The sequence below is a fragment of the Schistocerca cancellata genome, chromosome 7, assembly GCF_023864275.1.
Source record: "Schistocerca cancellata isolate TAMUIC-IGC-003103 chromosome 7, iqSchCanc2.1, whole genome shotgun sequence".
NCBI classification, from domain to species: domain Eukaryota; kingdom Metazoa; phylum Arthropoda; class Insecta; order Orthoptera; family Acrididae; genus Schistocerca; species Schistocerca cancellata.
The window spans coordinates 102,289,298-102,308,959 of NC_064632.1; positions in this window are offsets into that span (position 1 = coordinate 102,289,298).

Below are 19,662 nucleotides of genomic sequence, written 5' to 3' on the forward strand. Positions count from 1 at the left end.
AAAGTAATTGAGATCTGTAATAAATTTCAGTTAGTAATTGCGAATACTCTGTTCAAGAATCACAAGAAGAGGAGGTATACCTGGAAAAGGCCGGGTGATACGAAAACATTACGTCATGTTCAGACAGAAATTACTAGATCAGATACCGGATTGTAAGGCGTATCCAGGGACAGATATAGACTCAGATCACAGTGTAGCAGTGATGAAGAGTAGGCTCCTCGGACACTGACCTGGCCTCCAGCCGAGTCCTAACAGCACTCACCCGCCACTAATCTGCTGTTCTGTCCTCCAACTAAACACAGATTCAGTGCAGCAAGATGTACTTAAAATAGGCAAGGGAAATCGCGGCAGTCATTACACGTGAGCCTTGAGAATTAAGCCCCATATTACGTATACGATACGTTTGCGAGAACTAAATCTGCCTGTCATATTACTGATTCATAACATAGACATATTAACAGCCTGATTTAAATTAGTTGACACTTGACGCCTAAGTTCCAAAGCTGCACCGTTGTCGCGTCCAGTAGCCGGAAGGCACCTTCACGACGCACCGCTCTCCGCGTCGATAGGAAATCAAATTAGAGCCTGCATTTTCCACAAAAATCAAATAAAAAATCTCAAATTCGCTTACGATGTACATCACTGTAGTGTCTCTCAGCATGTAATCTATTCTTAATTTCAATTGGGGAATTAGTTACGTAATATTTTGAAACGGATTAATTTTTCCGTCCATGAAAAACTTCAAACTTATCAAGTCAATTTCCCAATATTTAATGCTCTCACAGCAACAGTTTTTTTCTTGTTGATTACCAAAGTATCTAGATTGGTAACGAATCTTTTAAAACTTTCGTACTGCATTGTGTTTCATGCTTCTGAAAATGGAGTTACGTGCAGTTGTGTCGGCTTTTAATTCGTACCTAATATGAAGTTTAAAGTCTCTATCTCTTGTAAAATAGAGCTGATATTGGTCAGGAATAAACTATAATACGCTTAGAAAGAGGTACAGAAGTTCTAAGGAATGGGGAGATAGGCATGACATTCTCTAATGGTATAGATGCAGCAATAAATAATAGCTCAGGAGGCAGCACTGTTGAAGAGAACTGGACGTCTCTGAAAAGGGCAACCACAGAATTTGGAAAGAAAGAAAGAAAGAAAGTAATTGCGAAGAACAGACGAAAAAGTGTAGTTGGTCGATGAAAGAAGTAAGTACAAAAATGTTCAGGGAAATTTAGGAATAGTAAATAGGGTAAATCAGGGTGATATGATGAACAAAAAATTTGGGCCTCGTAGAAGACAAGAAATTGTTTATTTAAACAAAAGAAAAAAAACTCTCTTTTCACAAAATACATAGGTAACACATTAACAGTACCACAGCCTCTTTAAGGCACTACAAAAGTTTTAAAAAAAGTACTCATTTTTATCAGTTTCACCATTTCACCCATGTATATGGGCGAAAGGGCGAATGCCCCTTGGGTGAAATGGTGAACTTATTTCCCCTGCTTTCTGCCACATACGTCACACATAGATTCATATTTTGAACAGTCTTCATGCAGCCAACGTTGGCAGCTAATATATTTCATTCAATCCATATCCTTCTTAGTGCATTTGTACAGTTCACCGCGCCCTACACGACAACACACTTCATCATCTGCGTCGTCATCATCGTCTTGCAATTGGATATACAGCGACGAGTCGGTTTCGTTGTCAGTGGTAGACTCTTTTCGTTTCTTAGGCTGCTTCTTTTTGATAATTCCTTTGGTAGTCTCTTTGGTTACAGTTTTTCCTTTGGTTACGGTTTCTCCTTTAGTCCTCTTTTTAGCATTTGCTCTACTCTTCACTGACTCATTTTGTCGTTTTCTGTTTCGCAGGCTGTCGATGTTTTCTGGAGAAGTCAAAACCTCAGATAAAACTCTGGACTTCTTCCTTGCTGATGCAACTTTATCTAGGATAGGTATCGGCGAAATATGGTCCAAGAGTTTCCCAGGGGTTATTTGAGATTCTCCTGTTGCCACTGTCGAGGTCATATATGTATGTTGCTTCTGATGAAGACTGCATGTTTTCCTGCGGATTTTCCACCCGTTGCGAACAGCCCAGCTGTGGTGAAGCTTGTATGTGTTCAAGTCCCTGATCGTTATCTACGTCTGCAGTTGCTTCTTCCGAGGGATGCGAACAACTTGGTCGAGGTGAAGTAGGTCTGTTTTCACGTCGTTCGTTATTTTCCTCATGTTGATCTGAAGGTGATGTTAAAAACCCGTATTCGGGGATGACATCAGGATTAAACGGGATGATTCCTGTGCTTCTGAACCCAGATATTGCATTCTCTGTCGTAGCTGCTTGTGCCCATGCCTTTGTAAGCAGTCCTCCGATCACTAGTCTGGAAATTTTTCTATTTGGATTAATTATAGTGTAAGAATTGCAAGCATTGTAATAATAGTATTTCAGAGCTTTATTAATGCTCTGTCTAGCGGCTGCAGATAGTGTGTGGTGTGGCCGGGTAGACAGAGCAAAATTATGTTTTTTTCTTCTGCCAACTCTAATGTATCTTCGGTGCTGCAATAAGAGCTATGTCCATCCAAAATAAGCACGACTGTTCCCTCAGGCTTCCTCAGTGCGAAATGGTTCCTTAGCCACAGAAGAAAAATATCAGTTGTTAAGTTGTTACGTACGCCGACTTTTATGACATGAAAATCGTGGAAGCGGGCGGCATACCGTCCTTGTACTCGGTCTTTTCATTTTTTCCCTTCAAAACACAAGCTGGGGGTAAAAACATGCCCTCTCCATTGCAGCAAGCGATTAAAGATATGGTTTCACCCTTTTCACCGGATGTTATCGCTGGAACGCTCTTAGACCCCTTTGCTGCCAACACGTAACCTAGTATATTATTCAGCTGAAGTCCGGACTCATCTACGTTGAATATATTTCCCGGCTCATCTAGGAGGTTATGCTCTACCAAGATGTTCTGCAGCAATGAAAAATAGTCTGAAACATTTTTCATACTTAAACACCTTGACCGTGCTTTTGAAAATCCTTCCGATTTGCGGATTGAGAGTTCCAGATTTCTTTTTATGAATAAATATAGCCAGTCCGTTTCAGCAGTTTCCTTTTCTCGGTTAAATTTGTGATGTTCGTTATATTTCTCAGATATTTTGTATGCAATGGTACGTACTTCTGTCCTTGTTGGTGCAAATCCGATGTTTTGAAATTTTATGATATGTTTTAGCAACTTTTTCTCACATTCTTGTATTAGTACAGGCGGCCCACGCAAACGTTTTTCCGTAAAGCACCCGTTTGCTAATCGTCTCTTCAGCGTTGACCATGGAACGTGAAACTCCTTTGGCGCTTTATTCAGGCTCATTCCACTTTGCACCGCATTTACGGCATCGTTAAGTTGCTCCTCTGTCCAATCAGCACAGCTGGATCCTTTTAGTCTTTTGTAAAATGTAGGCATCTTTGCCTGGAACAATGATGGTAGTTCGAACATTTAATTTTCTAATCACTGACGAACCAAACTGTGCTCGCAAAAAATATATATAAAAACTAATTTTTAAATTAACAATTGTACTGAGACGTCGGATAAAACAGAATATAACTCTCGCTTGGGATAGGAAACGCTAACATTTCATGACTTGTCAAAAACCCTGGTTGGGATGTACCTAAATAAAAGCTTTACATTTTACACATAAGAAAAGTCCTTCACCGTATTACGCCTGCCCGAGTTCACCAATTCTCCCATTTTCTATGGGTGAAACGGTGAATAGCATGGCGAGAAGTTCAAAACACTAGACTCAACGAATTCTAGATTATGTAGTACATAAGCAGTATAAGATGGCAGAATATATCAAAAAATACCACGCAGACTACGCTACCTGAAGTAACATCTACAAATGCATGCAGCATATAAAAATTATTTAGCATCGAAAATTGTTTTGTACAAAGTATTTACGGTTTTTAAAACGGAGCTGGTTTTCATCACGTGCACACAGCACAGATGGTCAGAGACTGTTGGCATGCGGACGTACAGAGACATCTGTTCAACCACTAAAGAATTCAAGCAATTCACCATTTCATCCGATTCACCATATCACCCTGACTTACCTACAAGTCACTGAGGAATGAAATAAATAGGAAGTGCTGGGAAGCTAAGAAGAAATGGCTGGACGAAGGAATGACTCAGCATACAAGATAATCAAACTAACGTTCCGGGAAATGAAAGGCAAGGGCGGTAACATTAAGAGTGCAACGGGAATTCCACTGTTAAATGCAGAGGAAAGAGCGGATAGGTGGAAAGAGTACATTGAGGGGGAAGATTTGTCTGATGTGACAGAACAAGAAGCAGGAGTCTATGTAGAAGAGACATAGGATCCAGTAACAGAATCAGAATTTAAAAGAGCTTTGGAGGGCTTAAGATCAAATAAAGCAGAAGGGATACATCACATTTTATCAGAAATTCTAAGATCATTGGGAGAAGTGGCAACAAAACGACTATTCACATTGGTCATAAAATCTGAGTTTCGGATTCCGAAGACTACAAGAGCTGGTAAGTGGGAGAATTATCGGACAATCAGCTTAACACCTGCTAACAAGAGTATACACCGAAGAATGGAAAAGAAAATTGAGGATGTGTTACATAACTATCAGTTTGGCTTTACGAAAGGTAAAGGCGCCAGATAGGCAATACTCACGTTGCGGTTGATAATGGAAGCAAGACTAAAGAAAACTCGAGACACGTTCATTGACTTGTCGGTTTGTAAAAAGCGTTCGCCAATAGAATGGTGTAAGATATTCGCAATTCTAAGGAAAATAGGGTTAAGCTGTAGAGAGAAAAGGGTAATATACTAAATGTATAAGAACAAAGAGGGAATAGTAAGAGTGGAAGACCAAGAACGAACTGCTCGGATTAAAAAGGATGTAAGACAGGGGTGAAGTCTTTCGTCCCTACTGCTCAAGCTGTACATTGAAGAAGCAATTATGGAAATAAAACTAAGGTTCAGGATTAAGTTCAAAATTTAAGGTGAAGGGATATCAATGATACTATTCGCTGGTGATATTGCTATCCTGAGTGAAAGTGAAGAAGAATTACATGATCTGCTGAATGAAATGAACAGCGTGATGAGTACGGAATAAGGGCTGAGAGTAAATCGAAGAAAGACGAAAGTAATGAGAACTAGCAGAAATGAGAACAACGAGAATTTAACATCAGAACTAATGGTCACGAAGTAGATTAAGTTAAAGAATTCTACTATCTAGGCAGCAAAATAAACAATGACAGATAGAGCAAGGTGGAAATCAAAAGTAGACTAGCCCTGTAAAAAGGGCATTCGTGGCCAGGAGAAATCCATTAGTATCAAACACAGACCTCAGTTTGAGGAAGAAATTTCTGAGAATGTACATTTGGAGCATAGCATTGTACAGTAGGGAAACATGGGCTGTGGGAAAACCGGAACAAAAGAGAATCGAATCATTTGAGGTATGGTGCTACAGATGTATGCTGAAAATCAGGTAGACTGATAAGGTAAGGGATGAGGATGTTCTGCACAGATTCGGAGAGGAAAGGAGTATGTGGAAAATACTGACAAGCAGAATGGACAGGATGATAGGACATCTGTTAAGAGATCAGGGAATCACTTCCATGGTATTAGCAGGATCTGTAGAGGGAAAATACACCCAGCAAATAATTGAGGACGTTGGTTGCAAATGCTACGCTGAGATGAAGAGGTTGGCACAGGAGGGGAATTCTTGGTGAGCCGCATCAAACCAGTCAGAAGACTGACGAAAAAGAAGTACATGTAATGTCAGTTTATTTGGACATGTCATCGATTTGGTAAGTGCGGGTCCGCAGCTCGTAGTCGTGCGGTAGCGTTCTCGCTTCCCGCGCCCGGGTTCCCGGGTTCGATTCCCGGCTGGGTTAGGGTTTTTCTCTGCCTCGTGATGACTGGGTGTTGTGTGATGTCCTTAGGTTAGTTAGGTTTAAGTAGTTCTAAGTTCTAGGGAACTGATGACCATAGATGTTAAGTTCCATAGTGCTCAGAGCCATTCGAACCATTTTTTGGTAAGTGCGGATGATAAACATGAGGAAGAATCCAACCAAAAAAAGTCGTTTTCAAGAGATCAAGGACAAAGTGTGGCCGTATTCCGTTAAGAGACTTTGTCCCTCGTGTTGCCGCTGCATAAAATTACACAAGTTAAACAGCGAGGTGAGATGGAGGCGTAAGGAATGATGGCCTGCTGAATACACATCTGAGCAGCTTCTGCCCTCTGCTGTATCCCCCTCAATTGTCTCCGAAGTAGCCTCAGTTCCTGATCTCTGAAGACGACACCGTCCATAACCTCTCTAAAAACTTATGCTCACCAATTTTGACCTCTCGAGAGCTGCCAGGATATCTGTTTCTAGTGGACCAATCTAAATGAACGTCTCAAACTCTTTTAATGTAGTGGTCATTATGAATAACAGCCTGCTACGCTCCTCTATAAATTGTTTTTTTTATGTCATTCACGATGAGTCCATCTGGGCATATTGCCATCATCAGTTCTCTGTAAACAACGAAGTAAGCGACGGTCTTACATGTAATATCGTTGCTGTCATGTCTTGTCTTTTTTACAATTAAGGTGTACACTCATCGTTAATGATATAACACAAAAACAATTTACAGAACAGTTGTTGTTGTTGTGATCTTTAGTCCTGAGACCGGTTTGATGCAGATCTCCATGCTAATCTATCCTGTGCAAGCTCCTTCATCTCCCAGTACCTACTGCAACCTACATCCTTCTGAATCTGCTTAGTGTATTCATCTCTTGGTCTCCCTCTACGATTTTTACCCTCCACGCTGCCCTCTAATACTAAATTTGTGATCCCTTGATGCCTCAGGACATGTCCTACTAACCGGTCCCTTCTTCTAGTCAAGTTGTGCCACAAACTTCTCTTCTCCCCTATCCTATTCAATAGCTCCTCATTAGTTACGTGATCTACCCACGTAATCTTCAACATTCTTCTGTAGCACCACATTTCGAAAGCTTCTATTCTCTTCTTGTCCAAACTATTTGTTGTCCATGTTTCACTTCCATACATGGATACACTCCATACAAGTGCTTTCAGAAACGACTTCCTGACACTTAAATCTAAACTCGATGTTAACAAATTTCTCTTCTTCAGAAACGCTTTCCTTGCCATTGCCAGTCTACATTTTATATCCTCTACTTCGACCATCATCAGTTGTTTTGCTCCCCAAATAGCAAAACTCCTTTACTACTTTAAGTGTCTCATTTCCTAATCTAATTCCCCCAGCATCACCTGACTTAATTCGACTACAATCCATTACCCTTGTTTTGCTTTTGTTGATGTTCAGCTTATATCCTCCTTTCAAGACACTGTCCATTCCATTCAACTGCTCTTACAAGTCCTTTGCTGTCTCTGACAGAATTACAATGCCATCGGCGAACCTCAAAGTTTTTATTTCTTCTCCCTGGATTTTACCTACTCCGAATTTTTCTTTTGTTTCCTTTACTGCTTGCTCAATATACATATTGAATAACATCAGGGAGAGGCTACAAACCTGTCTCACTCCCTTCCCAACCACTCCTTCCCTTTCATGCCCCTCGACTCTTATAACTGCCATCTGGTTTCTGTACAAATTGTAAATAGCCTTTCGCTCCCTGTATTTCCCCCTGACACCTTCAGAATTTGGAAGAGATTATTCCAGTCAACATTGTCAAAAGCTTTCTCTAGGTCTACAAATGCTTGAAACGTAGGTTACAGAACAGTGTAGCTAACTATTATTCATAATAATCATGTCATTAAAAACCATATTTTGACTTGCGAGCTACAAAGAATGAAAGTCTCAAGCTCTGTTATTGGGAAATCTCGTCTCAGTAATGGCGAGCTTACTATGCAAAATAGTCTCACCGTTTTTGGGAAGTTGTGAGTGCCGAAGAACGCTAAGCCATTGTTCCGATAGTCTGCGAACGGCGACCAATCGTAACTGAGGCTTGGTTCCCAGTGCATACTCCACATTGACCGTGTATTTACTGGCGGCCCCAGCAGAGCATCGTAAGCTTCAAAACTGGTCCTAGCAGTGGATTTTTGCCCTTCACATGTGAAGAATTGACTTTATCTAGCCAAGGCTCCAGGAGTCGCACGCTTTTACCGCAAGAAGACCGCACGCCCCCACCCCCTGTGGCGGCGGTCAATAGCAGCTTCCAGACGCTCTGTAGAAACTATTGCGGCCTCATGGAAGTGCCGGGGACAGCTGGCGGTCAACAATCAACCGGCACCGGCTGTTCGAGGAAACGCCAGTACCATCAAAGAGAGAAACTGCTGGCCCACCTCAAAGACCGTGGCTCAACGGCCCACGGCCTTGGGGTATTCAGTGGCTTAAGAGTGACCGGATCCTCGGACACTCACCTGGCCTCCAGCCGAGTCCTAACAGCACTCACCCGCCACTAATCTGCTGTTCTGTCCTCCAGCTAAACACAGATTCAGTGCAGCAAGATGTACTTAAAATAGGCACGGGAAAACTCGGCAATCATTACACGTGAGCCTTGAGATTTAAACCCCATATTACGTATACGATACGTTTGCGAGAACTAAATCTGCCTGTAATATTACTGATTCATAACATAGGCATATTAACAGCCTGATTTAAATTAGTTGCCACTTGACGCCTAAGTTCCAAAGCTGCACCGTTGTCGCGTCCAGTAGCCGGCAGGCAGCTTCACGACCCACCGCTCTCCGCGTCGATAGGAAATCAAATTAGAGCCTGCATTTTCCACAAAAATCAAATGAAAAATCTCAAATTCGCTCACGATGTACATCACTGTAGTGTCTCTCAGCATGTAATCTATTCTTAATTTCAATTGGGGAATTAGTTACGTAGTACTTTGAAACGGATTAATTTTTTCGTCCATGAAAAGCTTCAAACTTATCACGTCAATTTCCCAATATTTAATGCTCTCACAGCAATAGTTTTTTTCTTGTTGATTACCAAAGTGTCTAGATTGGTAACGAATCTTTTAAAACTTTCGTACTGCATTGTGTTTCATGCTTCTGAAAATGGAGTTACGTGCAGTTGTGTCGGCTTTTAATTCGTACCTAATATGAAGTTTAAAGTCTCTATCTCTTGCAAAATAGAGCTGAACGACATTGATATGAGGGAACTGACAAGGTCTAAAACTTACAAAAAATTTGAAAGCCAATGGTTTACATGGTATTGGTATGGAACTATACAAATATGGAGGATTATTCCTACGCCGAGACCTCTTCACTTTTCTAATCAATATTGGAGAAATAAGAATGTACTAAAATAGTCGCTGAGAGTCAAACAAAATATATCTTTAAAAAAGGTGAGGGACAATCAACTACTGATAATATTTTTACACTGCAACTACTTACAGAAAAGAGATGAGAGCTTAATAGTAAAACCGATCTTGCTTTTGTGGATTTTCACAAAGCATACCATGGCTGAACTAGGTTATCCATCTCACCTCATAAATGCTATTAAGAGTCTATACATAGACACCGAAGTTGTTGTAGATATGGGAAATATTGTAAGTAGGCTGTTCCAAGTTTTGTGTTGGTAATAACACTTAGTGCACTGTATGAAAATCGCTGACTGAGCTGTGTGCAGTCTGTGGCTGCTTGGACTCATTGTTGAAATATTCCCTTGTGTAGTGTTGGGCAGTTGGATGTGAACGGCTCGTAGCGTTGATTAATTGGAGGTGAGCCGCCAGCAGTGGTGGATGTGGAGAGAGAGATGCCAGAGTTTTGAGAGGTTTCTATAAGCGGACGATCTGTACGTGTGTCCACCAGAAAAAGGAAATCTACAAGGACTGCAGTGGTTCTGCACCTCTGGTGGTCCACCACTACCATAATCTCTACCAGGACTACAGTGGGTCTGCTCTGTGATGACCTACCTACCAATATTCTTCAAAACTTCGACTGACTTTGCTGTGGGTTTGCTCTGTTGTGGCCCCCTACCTGACTGCATGTCAAGAGTTAGAACCGTCTTTCCGTTGGAAGGACAACACTACTTCTTCAAAACTGCATGGAAATCCACTGCTTCTGTGTGCATTTTCTTTTACTGCTCAGACTTTGTACTACTGTGATAAATGCTCAGAACTTTCTTTATGGACTGTGAGGACAATTCTTGCATTTGACCAACAGTGTATCAATAAGTGTGTGCATTTGATATATTTGCTATCACTAATACAAAAAAAATTAGCAAATAACCATTGGGCACTGCCCAAAGCATTTTGTAAAATTTTTAGTGGGGGGCATGGGCACTATATAAGTAGGCTGTTTAGGTTTTTATGTTGGTAACGCCCCGTAGCACTCTGTATTAAAATCACTGACTGCGCTGTGTGCAGTCTGTGGTTCCTTGGACTCATTGTTGAAATATTCACTTGTGCAGTGTTGGGCAGTTGGATGTGAACGGCGTGTAGTTTCTGGTAGTTGGAGGTGAGCCGCCAGCAGTGGTGGATGTGGAAAGATAGATGCCAGAGTTTTGAGAGGTTTCTATAAGCGGACGGCCTGGACGTGAGTTCACCCAGAAAAGGAAATGTGTAAAGATGAATGTCATGAATTGGTAGTTATATACAGGGTGCTCCATTGATAGTGACCCGGCGAAGTATCTCATGAAATAAGCATCTAACGAAAAAACTACAAAGAACGAAACTAGTCTAGCTTGAAGGGGGAAACCAGATGGCGCTATGGTTGGCCTGCTAGATGGTACTACCATAGGTGAAACAGATATCAACTGCGTTTTTTAAAATAGGAACCCCTATTTTTTTATTACATATTAGTGTAGTACGTAAAGAAACATGAATGTTTTAGTTGGACCACTTTTTTCGATTTGTGGTAGATGTCGCTGTAATAGTCGCAAACGTATAAGTACGTGGCATCACGTAACATTCCGCCAGTGCGGACGGTATTTGCTTCGTGATACATTACCCATGTTAATATGGACCGTTTACCAATTGCGGAAAAGGTCGATATCGTGTTGATGTATGGCTATTGTGATCAAAATGCCCAGCGGGCGTGTGCTATGTATGCTGCTCGGTATCCTGGACGACATCATCCAAGTGTCAGGACCGTTCGCCGGATAGTTACGTTATTTAAGGAAACAGGAAGTGTTCAGCCGCATGTGAAACGTCAACCACGACCTGTAACAAATGATGATGTCGTAGTCGGTGTTTTAGCTGCTGTCGCGTCTAATCCGTACATTAGTAGCAGACAAATTGCGCGAGAATCGGGTATCTCAAAAACGTCGGTGTTGAGAATGCTACATCGACATTTATTGCACCCGTACCATATTTGTCTGCACCAGGAATTACATGGCGACGACTTTGAACGTCGTGTACAGTTCTGCCACCGGGCACAAGAGAAATTACGGGACGATGACAGATTTTTTGCACGCGTTATATTTAGCGACGGATCGTCATTCACCAACAGCGTAACGTAAACCGGAATAATATGCACTATTGGGCAACGTAAAGTCCATGATGGCGGCGACAAGAGGAACATCAGCGACCTTGGCGGGTTAATGTATGGTGCGGCATTATGGGAGAAAGGATAATTGGCCCCCATTTTATCGATGGCGATCTAAATTGTGCAATGTATGCTGATTTCCTATGTAATGCTCTACCGATGTTACTACAAAATGTTTCGCTGCATGACAGAATGACGATGTACGTCAACATGATGGATGTCCGGCACATAGCTCGCGTGCGGTTGAAGCGGTACTGAATAGCATATTTCATGACAGGTGGATTGGTCGTCTAAGCACCATACCATGGTCCGCACGTTCACCGGATCTGACGTCCCCGGATTTCTTTCTGTGGGAAAAGTTGAAGAACATTTACTATCGTGACCCACCGACAATGGCTGACAACATGCGTCAGCGCATTGTCAATGCATGTGCGAACATTACGGAAGGCGAACTACTCGCTGTTGAGGGGAATGTAGTTACACGTATTGCCAAATGCACTGAGGTTGACCGACATCATTTTGAACATTTATTGCAGTAATGTGGTATTTACAGGTTATCACGCTGTAACAGCATGCTTCCTCAGAAATGATATGTTCACAATGGTACACGTATCTCATTTGAAGAACCGAAATAGAATGTTCAAACGTACTTACGTTCGTATTTTAATTTAAATAACTTACCTGTTACCTGCTGTTCGTCTAAAATTATGTTTGTGACTATTACAGGGACATCTATAACAAAGCGAAAACAGTGGTCCAACTAAAACATTCATATTTCTTTACGTACTACACGAATATGTAACAAAGATTGGGGTTCCTATTTTTAAAAAACGCAGTTGATATCCGTTTGACCTATGGCAGCGCTATCTAGCGGGCCACCCATAGCGCCATCTGGTTTCCCCCTTCAAGCTAGACAAGTTTCGTTCTCTGTAGTTTTTTTCCGTTTGATGGTTATTTCGTGAGATATTTGGCCCGGTAACGACCAATAGACCACCCTGTATATGATGACTTTTGAACGCTATTAAGGTAAATACATTGTTCTCTATCAAAACCTTTCATTTGCTAACTCTGCCTGTCAGACAGTTAGTGCCGTCAGTAGTCTTTTATTTAGCTGGCAGTATTGGCTCTCGCCGTATTCCAGTAGTTCGAGTAACGAAGATTTTTGTGAGGTAAGTGATTCATGAAAGGTATAGGTTATTGTTACTCAGGGCCATTCTTTTGTAGGGATTATTGAAAGTCAGATTGCGTTGCGCGAACAAAATATTGTGCGTCAGTTTAGTGATGATCAGAATAAGTAAAGAGAGAACTGGCTGACTACATTGAGTTTTAGTCAGCTGTCTTTTTATCAGACAGCGTAGAAGTTCACAAGCAGAGTCTTTCATAATTTTGATATGGGGACGTTTCAATGTAACAAGGCCAATGAACACAAACAGAGTTACGACAAGGATGCTGTATTCCTCCAGCACGCTTCAATATTATCACAAATAGAAAACATTGAACATAAACGAAGCTCTTTTAGATCATAACACTAGACTAAATGTAATTTTATGTTCAGGTGACTTAATCATGATTACACAATGAAGATGACCTTCAGATGGGAGTCTGTGTGTTGCAGCGGATAGCTTCATATTACAATCTAATATTGCCCATAAATAAAATGAAACTGATGGGATACCAGGGAACAACAGTCTTGAATAACAAAATGAGGAAGAATAAAATTATGGAGCAAGTGAAGCATTTAAAATATCTCGGATGCGACATCACTTACGAATATAACTATGACGTGGACCAAAAATGAAATAACTTTACTTTCATATGTGGTACCTTCGTAAAAAGTATGCAGAATAAAGCCAGTAAAGAAATCCAGCTGAAGGTTTGTAAAACAATACCATTGCCAACTCTTACTTATGGATGTGAAGCATGGATAACAACAAGACGCCAAGAAAGTAGAATACAGGTTCAAGAAATGAGATTTTTGGGAGGATGTCCAAGGGAAGATCGAAAAAGAAATATATATATGAGGAAAGTTTCTGAAATATATAACCTAAAAAAAGATGGAATGCCAAAATTTCAGAGATTTTACTGGTGTCATACATATACAGTTTTATGTATATACGCTGAAGCATCGATTGAAAATTTGTACCAAGGTGGGAATCGATAGTGGAGCTCCTACTTACTAGGCAGATGCGCTAGCCAGTGAGTCACCTTGGGACAACGGCACACACGGATTATCCTGGCTCGCCTCCCTCCTGTATCCAAATTCTCAGTTCCGGCCGAGTCTACCTTCATATCCACCTTACACACGAACAGAATTGCCGAGGCTCTCCGTATTCTGGAACAGCAGCTCAGCATCTAACGTAAAAATCGTATCTGTATGAGGCCAGTAAAGTCTTTGAAATCGTGTCATTTCATTTGTATAAGTACCTGCACCTGGGTTTCAGACTGGATCCCTCATTCACGTTCGATACCAAGGTGGTATTCCAGAACATGGAGAGCCTCGGCAATTCTGCTCGTGTGTAAGGGGGGAGTTTAAAGTAGACTGGGGCGGCAGTGAGAATTTAGATGAATGAGGGAGGCGTGCCAGAGTAATTCGTGCAGTTGTGTGAACCGCTGTGCGAAGGTGGCTTAATGGCTAAAGCACCTGCCTAGTAAACAGGGGACCCAGATTCGAAGCCGAGGCTTGAGACAAATTTCGCTCATCGCTTCGGTCCGTAAAGACAAAAAAATAAAGAAAAATAGGAGAAAATGCAACTTTTATGCAGAGAACATGGAGAAATAGTTGTGGTAAACGCTCTGAGTTATAGATGCACTTGAAGAGGAAATATAGGAAGACCATACAAGAGATGGAGGTGCCATAAAATGAAATTTGCCAAATACGTGAAGAAGAATGGATACTATATAACATTATTTGCTTATGGTTCATTTAAAGTTTTATTTTAATTTTTTATTTTTTTAAAAATTATATAATTTTTTATTTATTGTTTTGCTTTAAAATTTTCGCATATTGGTACTATATTTTCTGTAGATGTAAAGTAAAGTGTGCTATACTGGAATTTAAAGTTCTCTGCATTCTGTGTGAGAAAAGTATGTAAAATACTATGTAAATTGTTTATTACTTTTACTAATTTTCTGATTACACTTTGTATTTAAAAATATTTGTGTGTATAAATTGTTCATGTCAGTGTAAATTAGACAGTTTAAGAAATGGTCACGCTCACGAACAGTGTAAGAAATAAGTGTTACGTAAATGCCAGTGTGCTACTGTCTGAAACGTAAGTGGCTCTGGGGAGTGGAAATGGTGGCAAGGACGAATTGGCGCGATACCTAGAGGAAGCGCGGGAAGCAAGTCGCACAGTCTGCAGGCAGCAGTCATCGAGGCAACACGTATGTGGAGCAGGAGATGCTTTGCCTGCACATTTGCACAAAAATGCCTCGGCGTACGGCATAGCTGCGAGTTGTTGGACTACTGTATGTAAAATTTAACGACGCCAAGAAGAGAAACTGACCCCATACAGCAAGATACTAGCAGACCGTGCTGTGCGTAAGGTAGTCCTCGAGTAATTGTTCGCCGCACCCAAGCCTGCATCCATCAGATTTTTTGTTTTTTTTTTACTTTCGTACAGCGTGAACCATCAATTTAAACTGAGTTTTAACAATCATTCTTGAACTTCAAAGAAACTGGTTCACTCTGTTATTTCATCCCAATCATATACCTATATAGGGTTCCCTCCTGGTGTTTGATTAATCCGAGTATCCTGTTTTACAAACATGAAGTGCCAAGTTAATATAAAAACTATTGCAAAGTCATGTAGCAAAAGTTGCTTGCGTAAAATTCAATCAGAGTGAAGCCAAGTTACTGGAACCTGTTAAATGGCTACACGGAATTAGTTCAAAGAGTGATAGATTTTGAAAGTAAATTCCAGTAAGAAAGAGGTTTTCTTGAAGTGAAATGTTCAGTATGAAAAGTGTGTGCATTAGTATCTAAGTATTTTAGTATTTAAGTTTGTTGATTATGGAGAATGCTTTTGTAAAGGACCCCCCTGGCCAAGTATTTTTGGCTTCCTTGAAGTTATCTACTGGACTTTTTCTCTTTCAAAAACGTACGGTATAAGCGTTTAGTCCAACATTCTGTAAGTGAATTAATATTTATTTGAGGAACCAAATTAAACAGTAGCAAAAAGTAGGCAAAATTCATACTTCTTCTTTTCCAATACTTTACTGTTTCATTGCCTGGATAGGCTGGCGACGGTTAGGATATGTTTTAAAGCACTAAATGAACTTGGAACTGAGTTTCCCTAGCTTCAGTATTATATTATTCATACTGCGTTTCTATCTAACCGCTGGGTAAGAGTTTAGGAAAATAAGTGAATGGTCTGATTTACTTATCCATTAGACGGAACACACGGTCAAATCCTGTAAAAAGGGAGGACTATCCTCCCGTAGTGTATTTTATTTGGAAACTAAATTTTAGTAAGAGTGTTATGGGTGGAAACATAGGGATAAGGTTTCTGTTATTTAGGTAAAAGCATACTAAATTACAATAGTAGTGGTAGGGTTATAACTATACACTGCATCAGACAGTGGAAAAACATCGCTTGATTCAGTGTCAGACTGAGTGGAACTTGTAGTGAGTGATATTATCAAGTCGTTGGCGCACTGTTGTAACACTGCTTCATTATACCGCGCTTCCTGTACCTCTTCTCTCACATGGTCCACTACTTTTTACCAGTCTTCTGAGATTACTTTTTTCAAGCGTCTGCTTGAAAAGGCGTTCTATTTCCGGCAATGTATTTTTTTTTTCGTGTAGCAATATTACATTTAATATGAGCCCAAACCAGTTCTATTAAGTTGAAGTGGCAAAGGTAGGGTACAATCTGAACACTGTATGCTCGTATTTTGTGCTCTTTCAGCCAAAGTGTATGCTCGGTTCCTTGGATTGTGCTGTGACACAAGTTCTAATAGCTCTGTCCTTGTCAAGTTACTGTCAAACCGTATGTTACGTCTCTCTAGAGAGCAAACGATGTCGTTTTTCTTCTTACCTTCAATAGCCGAATGATATGGAGCGTTATCCACAGAAATTAAAAAGTTTTTTTGTTAAGTTTTGAAGCACAGTATCTTCAAACCATCTCACAAAAGTATTGTGGGTCATTTCTTCGTGGTAGATGGAGGTCTTGTTCAAAATGCATAATAGCACATAATTAGAAAAGAAAACTTGCGAATTTCCGGTATGTGCTATACTTATTTTTTCTCCACTTCTGGAAGGAGTTGCCATACTCTCGCTGATGGCATGGTCTATCCAGCCTTTTTTGCTTAAAACTATGTCGTCAAACATTGTCCCTACTAACTCTCTAAGAATCGCCAGGCTGCTCTATCTTAGCCTTCCGTTAATAACTTGCGCTTGGAAATGGCTTTGTAGTGGAAGACTATATTTTCACGACTTGTAACGCGGACGATGTACTGCTATGAAATAGGTGTGGTCCTACAAGGACAGTATGTCGCTATATGAGTGTCAGATATTCCTTTCTGAATAGTAGCATATATCTAACGACGAATCGCATCTTTTTCAAAAGAATTGAGATTTGTGATCTTCTTCTCGAGGCGTGTATTCTTCCCAGCTGCCTTTAGTTTAGATGACTCGCCCGATTCCTCTTTTACAAAATTCTCCTGACTGATTCTTATCGTTGATACTTCTTTCATTTGTAGGCAGCAGCATTTCGCTCCACTTCTTAATTGAAAGGAATTAGAGGCGCTCTTGGATCCCACTCTCTGAAAATAGTCACTCAAGAACAACACGAATTTGCGCAACGGACTGTTTATAATCACGCCACGTCCGACACTTTGTGAAATTTTTTTATGTTTTGAGTCGGCCTAAGTTTATCCCTGACAGTTGCAAAGGGCTGGCTGCGGCAGCTTTGTGGGCCTGCCTCAACTAATAACGCAAATGCGATTTGTAAATGTCCCTATGGCAAAGACTCATTGTTGTCATAGCTCTGTAGACGGATATTGTTTGCCACTCAACCATTAACGCTTCGCAATTAATAGCTGACAACAGCGCTACGAGCTGTCAGGGACCATTTTATGCCGTCTCAATTGTAGGAGTGTGTAGCCTCGGTCTGCCCCTCTTTCGGCAACTTTTATCACACTAAGTTAAATGTCATCCAGATCTCTCAGCGCATCAGTGGTGGCAAGGCAGTGGGAGCCAACAGTGCCAGGCTCCTATTGGTTTATTTGGCGGGAGCCGTGTAGCCTGCTAGCTGTCAAGCACGAGGCCAGCTACAACCTGGCGCATTTCAAAGGTACATCATGCGGCCAGGTGGGAAATTTTCCTTAATTCATTGGTCAATCTCGATGGTATCATCCAAAATGGAAACTTAATTGACATTGTAATTAGGTCAACATGAAAAACGTGGAGATCGTCTGTTGAGGCAATGTACATAGAATTGTCTATTGAGTAACACTTTTTCCTGCACCAGCATGGAACTCTGTCTTCAGATCTGCCTATAGTGTTTGTGATAGGACGTGGACGTCCAGGAACTTATCACCTACTTGTGGTGTCCCTGTCCTTCGACCTCATCATGTAAATGTTCACAACAGCGTCACACGAACAGATGACGACCAGCTTCGCTGTTTCTGAGAGGTTTCGTTCCCAAGCAATAAAAATCTGCCCTTCGACAAAGTCCCTTATTTCAGTACTTTTCGCATTATGCGGCCTGTATCGTCGCTACAGCAACCCCTATTCGCCTCTGCTCCGCTTGTACAAGGTGTTGGGGTATAAGAGCAGAACAAGTGCTGGATTTGCGATTATTGGTACCTTAATACATACCCACTTAATGGTGTTAGTTGTATCCTCTATGTGTTAAACAGTTTTCCCACAAACACGTCACATAATGTACTACATGATGTTTTCTGAATAGTTGTAACTGCAACAGTAAGTGGTCTACGCCTGTCAGTATAAATAACTATTTGCCTCTATGTATTCAAATGCTTTTTTACATGTTTTTGGAAGTACTATCCAACCTAAATGCATACTGCTCCTAATAGCCATAATTATTAGCAGGAAAATGAAATAAATACTGATCTAATGTTGTCAGGTACACTGTCCTCAGTCACCAATAAAAATACCGGCACTTATGCCCCTACCACTCTATATACTTTCCTCACGCTACCATGTGTGCACCGTAACACCATGTGGCATTCAGCCTTGTTCTGGGCTGTGATAATAATAATTTGTATCATTGATGTATGGTGTTACTTATTCTACTGCTGTATTAATATTGTAAATTTTCTTGTTTCAGCCATTCTTTTTTTCTTAGTTCCCCAAACTTTCTTATTATATTCTGTGACAATGTTTTAGAAGTCTGTAAGCAGATTTTTGCTACTCCACTTCCACTTCTGTCAACAGTATCTGATCACTGGAGTATCATAAAGTCCACATCCCTGTGTTATGTCAATTTTTGCAGAAGGTGGGGGGGTGATTTGTTTCTTGCAATGCCTGACGTATTTGATCCTTAAAAATAACAAATAGTAGCGATGACAGCCCATAATCATGTTTAAGTCACTAATTAACTCGTATGGTTTCAAGAATAAATTTTTCGTACTGCAGAGGAGTCTATGCTGATATGATATTACTTGGCACATTAAAACTGAAGACTGGGATTCGAAACCAGGACACTTGCGTTTCACAGGGAAGTGCTGTGCCAACTGGGCTACCCAAGCACGACTGAGGACTCGCCCTCAGACCTCCAATCCAATCAGTGACTCACCTCCTACCTTCCGAATTTCACAGAAGGTCTCCATACAGAACTAGAACTCCAGGAAGAATAGAAGATGTGGGGACATGGCGGACGATTCCAGAATGAATTTTTCACTCTGTAAATAAATGTGCACTAATATGAGATAAGGGGAGGTGGGGCGCAAGGACAGAAATGGAGTGGAAACCGGCAGGAATAATTTTATTTGCAAGCAGTATCGCACAAGATTTACTGACAATTATTTTGTACACAGTTAAAATTTTTTTTCAATTCAAAGATCAAAAGGCAACCTATTTAAATATCACTGAAGAAAACTCAAAAATGATGACAAGAAAGGCAGAAGGCGTAGTAACACACAGTTCTAACATGTTTTAATCAAAATATCATTAGATAACTTTATTTTTAAAGAATTGCTGAGGAAAGTTCAGAACC